Source organism: Phalangium opilio, unplaced genomic scaffold, assembly GCF_054372755.1.
Source record: "Phalangium opilio isolate 3A_F unplaced genomic scaffold, DU_Popi_V2 ptg000062l_1, whole genome shotgun sequence".
NCBI lineage: Eukaryota > Metazoa > Arthropoda > Arachnida > Opiliones > Phalangiidae > Phalangium > Phalangium opilio.
Window position 1 is genome coordinate 504,138 of NW_028324179.1, and position 11,485 is coordinate 515,622.

Genomic DNA, 11,485 nt, shown 5'->3' on the forward strand with positions numbered 1-11,485 from the left:
AATATATTTTTCATATCTGTAAACCGCAAGTCTCTCTTAGAATGAGATTTAAGGGCGTTCAAAAGACCGTCATTTAAACCAGAAAAGAAATTAAACATTTGTTTCACTGATAATCTGAGAAAGCTTTCAAGTGGAATTACCAAACAGGAGACTTTCGACGTTGGTGGCCCCACCCGCGAGTTCCTGAGAATTTTAGTCAAGGATATAGTGAACAGCCATGTTTTTGCTGGACCAGAACATGGGCAAATGCTTAGTTGTAACAGTTCTGCTCGAGAAAAAGACCTATATTTCTACGCCGGACTAGTTTTTGCACTTTCGTTGGTACACGGGGGTCTTGGTCCCCGATGTCTCAGTAAAATAACCTTCGACTCGTTGGTTCTGGATACAAAATTATTGCAACCATCGTTTGATGACGTTCCTGATTATGAATTGAGAGCTTTACTGCAGGAGATTGCTAGTTGTGAGGACGTGAAAGTTTTACAAGACCTCGTGGAAAAAAACTCTCATCTAACATTCTTAGCAGGATAAACTTATCCAATTTTAAAAATTGGTGATAAAGAGAGGCTGTTGAAAGACTTGCTGTACTTTTGCGTTTTTACCAATACGGCGGAACCTCGACAAAGGTTTATAGAAGGCTTGAAATCTTTCGGAGTTTATGAAAAGATTGAAATGTTCCCAGATGAATTTAAGGCAGAGTATTGCTATGATGGAAGCGAAATAACTGCGTCAAAATCGATAATTTTGTTTTCAGACATCAATTACTCCGAAGAGCACACGATGATGTTTGATGTGGAGTGCAAAGTCTTGCAATATTTTATTGACTACACACTTGATTGTCAGGATGGCCTTACGAACGCGACTGTCACAGATATATTGATATTTGCGACTGGAAGCGAAGATATTCCTCCACTGGGTTTTGACAACATACCCTCCATAGAATTTGAACATCTTCAGGGTTATACCGAAGAAATAATTAAACTGGTAAGTCGCTTGCCTCACACTAGTACATGCGCCCTGAAATTGTACTTGCCAGTAATCCACGAAAGCTACGAATCTTTCTGCGACGCAATGAATATGGCTTTGCGAGATAGTGCGGGATTTGGAATGCCTTGAAAGTCTTAGAAAGAATTTGGAGTTGTTCAAGCTGAGCAACTGTTAAATAATCACATAATAGTTGAATTTCATTCCCTTTTACCATTTGAAATATTAAAACTTCAAAATATTCCAGACTGTAATATTGTTATAAATTAACATTCGCATTAACATGTCAGTTCTTTAAACTAAACCAGAGGTGGATTAGGGAAAGTCATGAACGAGCCATAGGGCTCACTGTGCGGGCATTTTATTTACGAGAGAGAGGAAGAGGAACGGCTGGGTGGGTTAAAATTCCTCCCCTCTATCAACGGAGTAAGATTAAGGTCTCTACCTAGTGGATGTTAAGAGAAGTAACACGGGAAATTGAGAAAATGGCCTCCGAAGTTAAGCTTGAAAACTCTTCGCGACCTATTATGAGTATTAACAGCTCTAAAACTTATGAAGAAGTATTAACTCAATGTAATTTTATTTAATGGTCAAACAAAATATGAGTAATAAGTCTGTAGGTTGTAACATAGATAAAAAACCGACAAAAAGTAGCGAAAAATCGGAAAATATAGCTAAGCATTTGCCGCGGTTTAAATCAGTTTCAACCCAGTGCTTGACTTTAATAAACCCCGTCACAATACCACCAAAGAAATCGGATGTTAAACGGAAAGGTATTTACCCTGCTTTGGAACTTAAAAAATGGGCCACCAACGCTACTCTAGTTTCAGAGGAAGTCACAAAATAGCTGAGATAATTTTTTAATTGTTCTATTAACTTCTTAATAATGGGAAAGTCCGCGCTTCCCGACGATTGTTCCATTTCTAACTATAAACGACTCTTGACTGAGTAAGCCTTGTACATCATACACTAAAGCAGACGCTATTTTCAATCCGTTAGGTGGCGATATCGTTACCCTGCTATCCTCGCGAATTCTCTCTCATTTTTGGGGGGGCTTAAAAATAAAGAGTAGCTCTATGTTCCCCCATCGCTTTTATAAAGCATTTGCCCATCCAGAAATTCGGCCTCTTTCGTAACTTCCCCTAATCCACCTCTGAGATAAACCTATAAATTAAACTTAATCGAGATAAACCTATAAATTAAACTTATTCGAGATAAACCTAAAAATTAAACTTATTCGAGATAAACCTTAAAATTAAACTTAATCGAGATAAACCTATAAATTAAACTTAATCGAGATAAACATATAAATTAAACTTAATCGAGATAAACCTATAAATTAAACTTAATCGAGATAAACCTATAAATTAAACTTAATCGAGATAAACCTATAAATTAAACTTAATCGAGATAAACGTATAAATTAAACTTAATCGAGATAAACGTATAAATTAAACTTAATCGAGATAAACGTATAAATTAAACTTAATCGAGATAAACCTATAAATTAAACTTAATCGAGATAAACCTATAAATTAAACTTAATCGAGATAAACCTATAAATTAAACTTAATCGAGATAAACCTATAAATTAAACTTAAAAAGTAAAATTAAGGTGAAATTAACCCAAAATACAGTTTTTTTGGTTAAATTCTTGGATACCTTATAATTAAAATAAATAATTATTAAAATTAAAACTACACTTGTAACCGTAAAATTTAAATGTAGGAAAGGGGCCTAATTTTCACGGCTCACAAAGAATTTAAATTAAAACTAGAAAACTAAGAAATTCCCAGGCTACCCGTTTAAAGGACTTATTGTCCATGACTAACTATATTTACTAGGTAGTCCATTGTAGAAAGAAAACGCAGAAATAGATAGAAATAACTCGTATTTATTTTGACAAAGAAAAAAACGCGTCTCAACATGAGCGCGAGTACAATGAACTACAACTGACTGACTGACTACTGACCTCTGACCCCATTACAGACGGAGGCGGGGGTTTTTATTTCCGCGAAAACGTTTTTTAGTCAGTTTGACAGCAGTGGCGCTTAAGGCGCCACTTCGGGACAATTTAAATGTAAAAAATGAAAAATGAACAAAGCAGACGACGCGGTTTTTCCCCGGGAAGGAGGTGCTTGGTGTGGACGGTTACATTCCCCCCCAAAGAAAAGTCGTCTGCTGCAAGGCGAGTTGGGCCCGTGTGTGTCAGGCGGCGTAGATTCGGCGCCATCTTGATTTGGCCTTTGTCTTCGGCGGGCCTTGTACGCCTCGCAGTGTACCTTTCATCAGGGACCATGTGCGGTGGAGTAGTCTTGGGTCTCACCGAGGGTTCCACGGGAAACGGCTTTACCGATGCTGAATCTCCTTGCATAGATGCTTGTCAATGAGAGTCCCGTACAGTCTCCCATGGTTCTCGCGAGATTGCTTGACACGAAAAGTTGAAATCACGAGAAGTCACATCTGTGATTGCATGCGCGTGCATATATTGTTCTACGTCTGAGCGAGACCGAAGAGTCTTATGAGGAAAGTTCGCTGGACGGTAATAATTTATGTCCAGTTCAGGACCTCCAGGCTTTGAATTCTTCCTCAGTACTATCTCACGTTTCCATCCTTTACGAAAAGGATTGACAAATCGCATTGGATTTATGGGAACAGGGTTGGACAATTCCGTATCGTCTTCCTCAGATTCAGAGGAAGAACCGGAATCGTCAGGGTGAGATAAAGGAGAGGGTAGAGGGAGAGACTTCTCCCTCGAGCTCCTATCAGGAGAGGAAGGAGATAGGTCTGGCGGTATCCGATTCACTCGGAAAACCGCGGGAGGATCTGAGAATAAGGCGAATGGGTCTGGTTCAGCTTCCGCAGGTAGATCTGGTACTTCTTCCGAGGGAACATAAGAGGATCCATCATTATCATTGGATGAAAATGAGGTTTGATTGCTCCTCGTTTCTTCTCCAGACGACTCAGTCTGCGCTTCTTGGTCTCTCAACAGTCGTTGTCTTCGTTCTCGTCGAGTCTCACGACGTTCGTCACCAGTACTGACTCCAGCGTCCTGAAGTATAGGTACGGACTGTGACGTTGTAGAACTTGAAGAGGGACTGCTTGAAGTTGAGGATGACTGGCTTCCCTCCGGTTGGCAGACATCTTTGTTTGACCAATACAGCTTTAGATGAGCGATATTCTCAATTCCTTTGTTTTCTCCAGTTTCTGGGTCTTCTAATTGATATCGCAATCGGTCTATCTTCTTTGCGATTTTGTAGGGACCATTCGTTTGCGGGGAATATATAATTATAATTATAATTTCCTCCTAGTTTTTTCCCCCTACAATTTCTTCCTATTTTTTTACCCTGCAATTTAATTTTTTTGTCGCTTACATTTTACACTAATATCGCCGTATATTTCAAGGGCAAATTTCTTATGTTTCCTTAATTTACCAATTTATAGTGATCACCCTTAACAACGCTATTTTGGCTGGGTTCTCTTTAAAAAGGAGAGACTTACTCTAGAAGGATGATTGAGACATCAGTCAAGTTACTGACGAATCTGTCACGCTTGGTGATTGTTGTATCACTAACCTCGTACCCGCTGTTATCTTTTCGAATAAAATTCAGATAGTGACCTTGGTTTAAAGATTAACCTTTATGAATGATCACGTCCCTAGTTTTGTAAACGCTTTGGTTTAAAACCACTTTCTGATTTTCGAATCCCGATATTTTGGTTAAAATCTTAATAGGGTGACAATTTACTACAGTAAATCTTGGAAACCACAGAAATACCTACTTACTGGCAGAAATCAATACATCACGTTCATTAATTTCTCTGTGTTTACAAGTTCCGCATGCCATCATTGTTGGTCTCATTCTTTCGATTAATAGTTTCCAATTAATTTTAGCGAGGTTTGGCAAAGGAAGAGTGAAGATGCAGCTTTGGATAATGTTTCCAGAACTTTTTTCAAGGTGACAGTTCGGGCATTTGGTAACGTTTAGCGACTTTGTCCATAATAGTTCTTGAAGAGCGTTAGAGTCACAAGTTTCCATTTCTTCGCATAGTTTTGGTAAGAGAACCCATAAGAATTCACTAGCATCTTGTTGTTGTTTGTAGGTAAATGGCAGACCAACAGCCGTTCGCAAATTGAAACCATCGTTACCGGAACTCGAATTTGAATTTTCAACATGATCAATAGTGTTACGAAGGCAATTCAAAATAGGCTTATTGCTCAATGATCCTTTATGCCCTTTAACCATGTTTCTTAATTCCGGAATCAGTAAGAGCACTTGCAAAACGCTATTTGCGTAGCACGTTAATCCATCTCCATTTTCAAATCCTTTCAAGGGAAAAATGTCTACACTCTGAAGACGTAGTCTAATCTTTTTATTTGGTCCTTCTTTTGCCGTTTCATCAGATCGCTCTCCTTCACCCTCTAAAATACTCTTCGACGTTGGCCTTTTAGTACCTCTCTTTGCTTCCGACCCCACTATTTCTATAAGTGGAAGATCAGGTCTGTGTTTTTGACGCAGCCTGTTATACTCCGCAATGGCTCGTCCATCTGCCATAATTTTATTCGGGTCTAACTGCAATAGATGGAGATCGGCCAAGGAAGTCACTCGCGATAGAGCAACGTATGCCATGCCGGTTCCAAATAAACTTGATCCCAAATCAATTTTTGCGCATTTTAAACTCATTCCCTGGCTTTTGTGAATAGTAATGGCGTATGCCAAAATTAAGGGGGACTGCGTTCGTTTCACGTATAAATTGGTCATTAGCAAGAACTTAACGCTCATTTTCTCGACTACAAAGTCGGGCTTATTGTTCTCGTCGTTTGGTTCCCGATCTACTCTGACCCGGATACCAATGATGTTCCCACGCTCGTTCTTTTGGAATCCCGTTATAACGGCCATGGTGCCGTTAACAACACCTTCTTCGAAATTGATGTTTCTCCTAACCATTACTCGAGATCCAACGCAGAGATACAGCTTGCTCTCAACACCTCCGGTTTTAGACGGCTCATTGTCCATCATTTTGAGTCTCCTGACAATGTTTTTGGTAATTTTTTTCTCGTAATCAACGAGTTTGTCTTCGCATTCAACTTTCTATCGGCTTTCTTCGAGCATTTTTATGTTGAATTTATCGCACATGGCCAATTTCGGCATCAAACAGATGGGATGAAATCCTTTTTTAACCAGCTTAACGTAAAGATTCATAGCCACCTCAATTTTGTTCCCTCCCGGAACTAGTCTACTTTCTAAGGTTGAAACGTCATCTTTCGTAAGTGTTTCGATTCTAATTCGGTTTAGTAGGTCGCCATAAACTCTGTCGTACGTTTTGCGTTAGTTCATCGTATTGGAAATACTTCCAAAGATCAGTGCCTCCAATGCTATTAAATCTTAGTCTCGCTTTCTGGGAAGTGACTTTTAAAACGCGGGATTACCCTGTACAGGCGGCAATTGGAAGAAATCTCCAAAAACGAGAATGCAAACGACACCGCCGAAAGGCTTGTTCATTTCCCAAAATTCATTTAGCCTCAAATGAACGTAAGTTAGTAAGACCGAAGACACCATAGAGATCTCATCGACTATCAAGAGTTTCAAATTTCCCAGAGTTTGTTTCATAATGGAAATATTTTCAGAATTGAGGGAATAGTATTCCGCGGTACGCCCATGTTCTACTGGCAACATAAGTAATCTATGCAACGTTACGCCGTTGACATTTAGAGCAGCCAAGCCCGTGGGAGCGGCGATCGCGACGCTACGAGCATTTTTAAAGTGGCGTCTAACGGCGTTGGCGATAGTGGCAATAAGAAAGGACTTTCCAGTGCCACCCGGACCAGACACAAAATGGCAAAAATTTTCATTTTGCCCTCCCTCTTGGGTAAAGTGATCCATGACTTTGTCGTACACCCTTTTTTGATCAGTGTTGAGTAACGCAACTTGGTTTAGTGTCATTCCCTCGTAATCAATTTCCATAGCGGCTTCGACATCGTGCATCGCATTTTCCGTTTCAACGACGATTTCTTTCCCTTGAAGGGCATTTTCATCGTCATAGCTTTCTGCATCCGAAATAGTAGAAGTCTCTTTAGCTTTTTCAGAGGCTTTGCGCTTCTTTTCAACTTCTTTGGAAACCGAAAATTTCTCATGGTATTCTCTCATGGGTTCTAGAGTCGATAATGAGCTTTTGAAAGCTTCAGCGAAAGTTGCAAATTCGCCCAATAACTCAGCTTTGTTTCGCCATGGTTTGAACAGAATTAGTAGAGCGTGGCAGTACTTTTCTGGTTCCTCCATTGGGTCGTGAACGTAATGTTCTATTATGTAGGGCTTAATCCTCTTTCTCATCAAACCGAGATTATTTTTCTAGTCGATTACATTTTCAGATTTTTTCGCGGCCTCCGAGTACTTGACGTAATCGTAAAATCGGCCGAACTCGCGCAAGCTTAAATCTTCCAAGCTATCGGGTCTGTTGGGATACTTATCGTCCACAAACCCTTTTTGACAAATGTCTTCGCTTTCAGGATCAATTTCCCTCAAGCGCGCAAGATCCTTGTAACATTTCAAAACTTTGGATCGGTTTTCCTTCACGTTAGTGTTAATAAACTTGGTGCTGTCAGACTTTTGAAACAATTTCTGACCCAACATCATGTCAAAGGCTTCGTAAATACCGAACGATTTATTTGTCAAAGATTTCAGTCCATAAGTGAACAGTCTTTTAGACAAGCTTTCGTGTGCCAACTCTGCGAAACACTGATCCATTTCGGCCCGATCTCCCTTTTTCACGTACGACGTGACGTATATCGCCACTTGTTCCGAGGAATCGGCGACAAACTGCAAATCCATATTGGCTTTCAATGCCAAAAGTAATGCCGGATTGTAGTCATTGATAAAAACTTCGCTCTCATTTCTGGGCAAATCATACAGGCGTTTTTGACTTCGTTTCATTTTACGATGACGCGTAACTGATTCAGCAGAGTTCAATGTCGCAACGTTTGTTACGTTTCGAGGAAAACCGTAACGACACACTTTCAGCTCCTTATTTCCTCTCTTAACCTTTCGGTAGCAACTGCTGCAACATTTATGTGTTTGAAATTTTTTTACTAGCCGGTAAAGTTCTGGACTTTCAGCAGCTTTTGGGATTGAACACGTGACATACTTCTGCACGTATTCCAAAAGAGCTATTGACGAAGAGGAACCAATCACGGGAGCTTCCTTAGCCCACAACAAGCAATGGTAATGGGCTAAGCCGCGAGATTGGTACTCGACGCGCACAAAATGATGCGCTATCGGTCCTAGAACCGGATTCTCTTTACAAAGGAGAAACCTCACTTTGTTGTGAAAATGTAAACTAACGCTAAGAGGATCTAAATTTAATAGTTCAGCCACCGACATAGATTCGATCCCTGGCACGTCAACATTCACTCGTCGTTGGTGGTCGTGAAGTTCAATGTCATCGTATTCGGCCGGATTAAAAGTTAAAAGCCAAGTTGGGGGCCATACTCCCTAATCATGGCCAAAACACATTTGAGAACTTTATACCAATAATCCTTGGTTCCTCGAATGTGGCCCATGAAAGTCGCTAAATTACTCTCGAGCTCCGAATCTCGAGATTCAACTTGATTCACGAAATCATTGACCGATACGTTCATGGGTTTTTTCACGTGTAGAACGTAATTCAAACTACTGTTAATGGATTTCATTTCGGCCTCTTGGTATAAATGGAACATGAACGCATAATTTTTAATTTTTGTTTTCCTTCAGTTTTAGGCCAACTAAAAGGAACCGGTACACGAGGGACGAAGATAACCTTTCAATCAATTTATTAATGGAAAAATATAACCAGGGAATTGACAAGGTGTTCGGTCAGAAGTTTTTTCAATCTCAGTCAAATGGTTTCGTTTCTCTATCTTGATCTTAGTGTTCATTTTTCGCCTTTTGAAATTAGGACCGAGCGTTTATAATATGATCAAAAGAGAAAATCATTTCAAATATAGGTCAGAATTATCTTTGATGACAAGAGCCAATAATCAGGTGAAAGGTCAAATCTTGGAAAAGATAGGAAAACTTATAAGTGGCCAATCCTCTCGTATGTGGTGTTTCTTTTTATATCCTTTAAGAAATTTTGAGGCGCAACCTTTCTAAATTTAATTCTACGTCAAAAATTTCCTATAAGATATAAAATTTAGGTAATGCTGACTTATTTCAAATTAAAAACAAGAACTCCGGCAAAGCGCTTAACCCTGACGCAGACCTTCAACCAAAACGAGAACTTCAAGCAGCCGGAGAGCTTCAAGCAGCCGTAGAGGTTCAAGCGGCCGGAGAGGTTCAAGCAGCCGGAGAGCTTCAAGCAGCCCAAGAGTTTCAAGCAGCCCAAGAGTTTCAAGCAGCCCAAGAGTTTCAACCAGCTCAAGACCTTAACCCTGACAAGGAGCTTAAAGCAGCCCGAGAGAGTAACACGGAACAAGACAAGAATAAGAGAGAATGAGTAAATGTAGGTCAATATTTGAAGCCTAGTATTACGTATTAATTACGGTGATGTAAAAGACTTTGCATGTCGTAATGAGTGAAATTGAATTTCAAAAACTATTTTCGTGTTAAAAAAATGTTAAATATTACAAAACAAATACATTTAATAATAAAGGAAATTTAAAACAAGTTTCATATTGGAAAAAAAATAATAGTTAGAAACCCTTGAAATTTTTTTATTATTAAAATATTAATTTTAATAATATTCTGAAAAAGTTACATATTCTCAAAAAGCTAAACATTTTGATAAAAAAGGTAAACATCTTTAAAAAAAGTTAGATATTTTGAAAAAAGTTAAATATACATAGATTTAAAATAAAAGTATTATTAGTTTCAATAATGTTAAAGTTTGATATTTTTAAAAGCTATATTTTTTGAAAAAAAAATCATATATTTAAAATAAATTTTTGATATTTCGAATAAAATGTTTGATACTCCAAAAAATAAGTTTGATATTTAAGAAAAAATGTTTACTATACATTGATTTAAGATAATAGTATTATTAAATTCAATAATGTTAAAGTTATGTAAAAAAGTTTTATATTTTGAAAAAACTAGTTTGATATATTTAAAAAAATTGTTTGTTATTTTTAAAATAGTTTTATATTTAAGAAAAATATTGATATTTTGATATTTTTAATAACAATTTTGATATTTATAAACAATGTAAAGTATTATTAATTTCAATAACATTAAGTGTTATCTACAAAACTATTTTTCACAAAGACATTAAGAATTATAATATTTTTTTTTAAAACAAAAATATGCATCAGAAAACACTACGCCAAGCGCGTTCTTTGAATGGTTCTAAAATATTCATTTAAAATTTCATTTCAAGTTCCTATTTTCATATTGTTTGTCATAAGGCGTAGTTCCTTTAAAGAATCCTAAGATATTGTTATTAATGTCAAAAAAAATTTAAAATATCTTATATTTTTGTTTATTAATTGCCGAAACGGAAGTTTTATGAAAGAAAAAAACCCAAGTTTCCATTGCAAGTTTTTTGTTTTTTCGCGGTTTTAATTTCATAATAATTTTAGTCCTGAAGGAGAAATCCTACGGATTGTAAAGTTAAAGATACGTTTCTCTTAATTTTTCCAGCCTCCATCGTCGTAGCCGAGGGTTTTTAGTTACTTTAATTAGAGGATTAATAGGATAGTATTTTACTGAATGGGCTTCCGCCTATCTCTTATATTGTTTAAGTAATTAATCTTTCAAAGTGAAATAAGTTTTTGAATAGCCAGGCTTATTCCAGTAGCTTGGGGGTCGATTAGAAGCGGGCTAACATATTGTACTAAATTTGTAACTTGAATGTTTAATTACGATAACGGAGATAGAACTATAAAACCTAAGCGCTTTTCGTATTTTATTTTTAAAACGAAAAAGTGTTTTATTAATAAATTCCAATGGGTTTTTTCTACATGGCGCAGTAATGTTTTCAAAATTTCAAAATTTTCGTTGGCTTTTATGACGTCACCGCGCTTGCACGTTTGTTCTCAAAGCGGGACAAAGGAGGGTGTGGCTTTATCCTTGGCTTTCTCTATTATCCGTAAGTTATTAGAATTATAATTAACTCTAGCGTAACCAATTACAATTTTTATATTTATATTTATAGCGCCGATTTTGGAACCGTAAAGACTCTGGACTAAGCTGCCGGGGTATTTCGAATACCTCGAAAGATGGTTTAGTTATATTTACCACCCGGGTCAAACTAGGATTAATTACTAATGTTTAATTAATTTCAATGTTAATTACGGCTAGAAAAAGAGTTAATCGAGATCCGGGTAAACTAAAACGTCGCCTGGTATGTTCGTCAACGCGTGTTTCTGCCGTTAATATACGAGAAGACGACTGATTCGGAAACCGCCATCGATATCGGATAAGACGTTGGACGCCTAAGCCAAGGTTCGCGGCTTCGAATTTAGCAAGTAAGTGAATAAATCTTACTATTAATATAAAACAAGCTGCCCCAGCAGAACGGACACTCGTGCGGG